Source organism: Octopus bimaculoides, chromosome 20 (assembly GCF_001194135.2).
Source record: "Octopus bimaculoides isolate UCB-OBI-ISO-001 chromosome 20, ASM119413v2, whole genome shotgun sequence".
Classification (NCBI taxonomy): domain Eukaryota; kingdom Metazoa; phylum Mollusca; class Cephalopoda; order Octopoda; family Octopodidae; genus Octopus; species Octopus bimaculoides.
The window spans coordinates 17,847,770-17,853,259 of record NC_069000.1 but is presented as its reverse complement, the minus strand read 5'-3'; the positions used below and the strand labels follow the sequence as shown (position 1 = coordinate 17,853,259).

The window sequence follows — 5,490 nt, the reverse complement described above, 5'->3', positions numbered from 1 at the left end:
TTGTAGTTAAAGACAAAGGTTTGGTTCCGCCTTCAATAGTGTTCATTAGTGTAATTATTAACCAAACTACATCGAAACAGTTATTTTATCTTTCATCTTTCACTTGTTTCAGTCATTAGGCTGTAGCCATGCTGGGATACCAAGAATTTTAATGGAATTCATCAACCCCAGTATTTATTATTTTTTGTAAAGCCTGTTACTTATCAGTCTCTTTTGCCAAACCACTAAGTTACAGGGATGTAAACACACCAACACCAATTGTCAAGCAGTGGTGGGAGACACATACACACACACACACATATATATATACAATGGGCTTCTTTTAGTTTCCGCCTGCTAATCTACTCACAAGGCTTTGATTAGCCTGAAGCTACAGTAGAAAACACCTGCCCAAGGTGCCACACAGTGGGGACTAAACCTGGAACTATGTGGTCAGGAAACAAATTTTTTACCACACAACAATACCTGCACCTATTACTAAAAGAAATAATTGTTAACCTTTTATACGAATACCCACCAGTTATGTTATGTATTGTAGTAAAATTCTGAAACTGGAATTTATGAGTTGAGTTTAATCTCTTTCATACTCCTATCTCAGAAACCTCCTCTGGCAAATGTAATGTTTATTTATTCAAATTGTTTTGAATTAATCCTTTAACATTTAAACTGGTCACATCCAGCCCAAATATTCTGTTTTATGTTCAAACCAACCAGAGTCTTCCTTTCACACCTACCCTATAAATTTCATTCTAGAAATAGACCATTATATCATTGAAATCTCAAAGCTACAAGAATGCATGATTATGGTGAATAAATAAGCATTACATTTGATAAAATAATCTGAATGTTAAAGGGTTAATCATACATTATTTGAAAATAAAACTGAAGAATATTTGGGTTGGATATGGCCAGTTTAAATGCTAAAGGGTTAAAATATTCATCTTTAAATTAAAATTTTCAACAATCTTAAAATAGTGAACAACATTACTTATTTTACTAAATCTCTCCAAATTTTTGATGATTTCAAAGTCTATAGTAACACAGTGTATTTCATTTGAAATATGGTTACAAATAGGTTAGAGAATTCTAGTGAAATAATCAAAATGTATTTGTTCAAAGAGAAAGCCAAAAAGAGTCATAAGTCCAGGAGGGTAACTACAGTTAACAGCTACTACATTTTTTAAAAATTATTTACGGTATTAATGAGATGTACTATAAAGATCCACAATACCAAAAAGTTGGAGAACACTGCATAAGAATACATAAATTGACACTTTAGTCCATAGTAATATTAGACCCCTATATACACACACACACACACACACATATATAGGAGACGACAAATCTCATTTATGCATATAGCTGGCTGTGAATACATGCCACTGATAAGGCCTAACTAGGCTAAAATGCATCTGGTGGTGTTCTCACAAACCACTGCTAGAACAATTTTCACCTCCTTCCAATATATATTGTGTTTTTTTAAATACAGTATGTCCTAAGAGACATTATCTCTGAATGAATACTGCAGTAAATTGCCTTTCAATATGTATATATTTTTAGCCAACACTACAGACAGATGTAAATACTTCCTCTTCATATACATTATCTTAAGGGCTGAAAAAAGAGTAATAGAAGTAGTTGCTAATAATATATTATATATACAAATTGGCCTATCTTATTTATTTAAGCATTCTGTAACAGTGCATTAATAGCCCATTGTTCCATGTACAGCTAAAGAAGGGACTCAGTTACTGATGTAATCCAAAAACTGGACTGAATCTAGTTTGGCTGATCCCTCTTTTTCCATTCATGAAGATACAGCATATACAGATAAGGTGTTTACATCTATCCATTTATTACATAGTGTCGGTAACAAACCTATGAATATGCTTTATACACTGAAACAAAGAAAACTAAATGCATCAGTAACTTATTTGTAGACAACTATCTACTTAATAAAAGCATTCATTATTTGAGTACTAACAAATCTATAAAAATAGACTAACACTAATAGCTGAACTGAAAAACAATGAACATGTTTTAATTCTAGTCTATGTAGTCAAGTGTCTAATGGAGGAAGCCTCAATCAAAAGATGTGGGCGATAAAACTGAAAAATGCATTAATTCATAAGAGGATATTTTTATAAATCAAATGATTTGGTTAAGAGAAAGAAAATTCTGAATGAAAATCTCCAGTTTACTAGCTTAATACGAGAGATGAAAATTAGAGAGAGAGGATTAGTTTAGAGTAAAATAATCAGATAATTTGCTAAGTCAATGACTAGGCATTAATAAGAACTGTCATTCGAGACCAAAATGGCCTAGAAACTGTTAGATGCCAATATTAGCCAGATTTCCCAAACTTGAAGTAGCACAATCATTTGAAAATAGGAAAATCATTAGGTGCTAATGTGGGTATGTTTGTGACTATCTTTTACTCTATGCAATGTGTTTGTGTGTGTATATACACACACACACACACACAGTGAAACTGGAAGAAGTAAAACAATAAAAAAAAGAGATCAGAACAAAAGTATTAAAAATGTTTTAGTTTGGCAAGTGGAAAAGGTTAGCAAACCTATTACAAAGATAAAATATGCATATAGTTCAGAGTGTCAGTTCAAATGTAGGTCAATTTAAAACTAGCTTCTAGACCAACTTCATTTACATATGCTTATGTAGGGCTGTCTAAAATTATAAATGAAACTATGAACCTTGCTAACAGGATGCTAAACAAGCCAACAAGGGAACCTCAACATGACCCTTTGACTTGCTAGAAATAACAGCCAAATTGCCCCTGAACCTACACCTACCCTAACATATATGGTAGAAGATAATGAAGTCTTTGTCATCATAATCATTTTTTTATGTCCACTTTCCATGCTTCGTCCGTTTCAACACGGCATCTTACTATTTGTCATGTTCTTTTGTGTGGTTCAACTTCCAGAGAAAAGCTTTTACCACTTCTCTGCAAATATTTTCCGAGATCTTCTTCCACAGTTTCCTTCCATTTGGATATCTTGGCACTTCATTGAATGCAACTTATTTTACTAACTTATTTTACTAGAATTTTCATTCACACCGCAAAACCCTTTCGAACAAGCAACACAGATCCCACAGCCCCATACTTTGAAATGACTAAACATGATATGTTGTTGGAACTTACATACCATGTACAGGAAACTTCTTTCCCACTTCTACACTGTTTTCCTCGAATAATGGAACTGCCACTACAATATCTTTATATATCTTATTTCTACTTTCATTCTCTTATTTCTATCGATACTCCCTATCTCCTCCTTTTCCATAATAATTCGATCTCAAATATTTCCTCAATTTAAACTTCTCACACTGTCTCTGACGAAGGGATATCCATAATATCCCAGAAACAGTTGCAAGACTACTTCCTGATAAATGCCCTGAAAAGACACTTGACCAAGGTGCCACGCAGTGGGACTGAACCCGGAACCATGTGGTTGGTAAGCAAGCTTCTTACCACACAGCCATGCTTATGCCTAAGGAAGAATTTTATGCGTATTTATGTATATATAATACATGTATGTATATACATGTATATATACATATATATATACATACATATATATACATGTATATATATATATATACATACATATATATACATGTATATATATATATATACATACATATATATATATACACACATACATATACATATATATATACACATACATATACACATACATATATATATATACACATACATATACATATATACACATACATATATATATATACACACATACATATACACATATATATACATATATATATATATACACACATATATATATACACACATATATATATACATGTATACATATACAAAGATTTCTCAAGCAGAAACAATTGAAGAGGCCTGCCTCCAACATAAGTACTCACCTTTACTCCTTAAATTATCTTATTTTACAAACTAAGATTTTCCCTCCTCCTGTTTTCCAACGATGCCCAGTTTCCTTAGACATGTTTTTTTTTTCTTTCTTTCAATATTTGGGTTACTCCTAAATTCTAAATTCAAATCGTCCTAGTGTTCAACACACTGCAATCATATTGAGATAGCTAGTTTGTAAAATTGTCCCAATAAGCATTCAAAAAAATAATTGTTAGATAAGCTGAAGGAAAAATCACAATGAGATAATAATTAAAGAGGTTAGGAGAGAATGACAAGACAGTTGCTTAATTAGTTAAAAGACAATGGGATATTTGATACAGAGCAATCAATCCATTTAATCCATGTCAACAGATAAGGTAGGTATTAAAATAGTGTAGAACAAAAATGTCACGGAATTCATTTAATTGGGCCACAGATGAAAGTTTTCAACCTTCCAATCTAGTACTTCACTCTACAAACCCCTAGAATTAGGTACTTAACTACTCAGACCCTACAACAAGGCATTCTACAATCCCTTACAACCCAGTACTTCAACTAATTTACTTTGAATCGTATGACATCAACTAATTTATTTTGAATAGTATGACACACACACACACGCACACACACACATCATAATTATCAATATTTTAATGTCCACCTTTCTATGCTTGCATGAGTTGGACCAAGGTTATTGAAACAAATTTTCCAGTCAGATGTCCTTCCTGTTACCAACTCTCAACTGTTGCCAAACAAGGTAATATTTCCCCATGGCCAGAAATCCCACAGAATATCGCAAATGTGTGACACAGCTAGTATGACAGTTACAATCATTTCACACAATGTTAAGAACACACACACACACACACACACACACACACACACAAAGAAGAGTTTCTTTTAGTTTCCATCTACCAAATCCACACACAAAACCTTGGTCAACCTGATACTGTACTAGAAGACACTCATTCAAGGTGCCATACGGTGGGACTGAACCCACAATCATGTGATTGTGAGGCAAACTTCTTGCCACATACACACACACGCACGCACGCGCATATATACATATATGCATCCTCTATGATGAGGAAGCCTCATGCTCCTGAAAATCTTACCATAGCACAAAATGTGAAAATCCAATGGAAGATTTTTACTATGGAACCCTACATTATGGCAAAATTCTGTGTAACATCACTGCAACAAAGGAGTGGTGTGTGTGTGTGTGTGTGTGTGTGAGCGCATGTGTTGGAACTCAGGGCATCTCACAGAACCAGCGGATCTAGTCAATAGGCAGACGGGGAGGAGGAGTACAATTATTTGAAAAGATTTCTTTGAAATAAGTCAAAATTTGTTTCATGGAATGCCAACAATATTTCTTAGAAAATAGCAGCAATAACATAGCATAATATCAGTATTAAAAACATTGAGAGATACATAAACTAAAGCATTCACTTTTACACACACACACACACACACACACACACATTTTGACTAATTATGAAATAATTTTCTTTAACAATTGGCAAAATTCCAGGTTTCGATATTCATAAATGGTTTTCCTATTCTGTTGGAGTTCATTT

The 5,490-nt window shown here is 33.2% G+C and overlaps 1 protein-coding gene across 2 annotated transcripts in view; it reads right to left on the bottom strand.

Moving 5' to 3' along the window:
- Nucleotides 1-5,490, bottom strand: part of LOC106883419 (tyrosine-protein phosphatase non-receptor type 1) — an 84,230-nt gene that overhangs the window by 38,109 nt on the left and 40,631 nt on the right. The window lies entirely within an intron of this gene.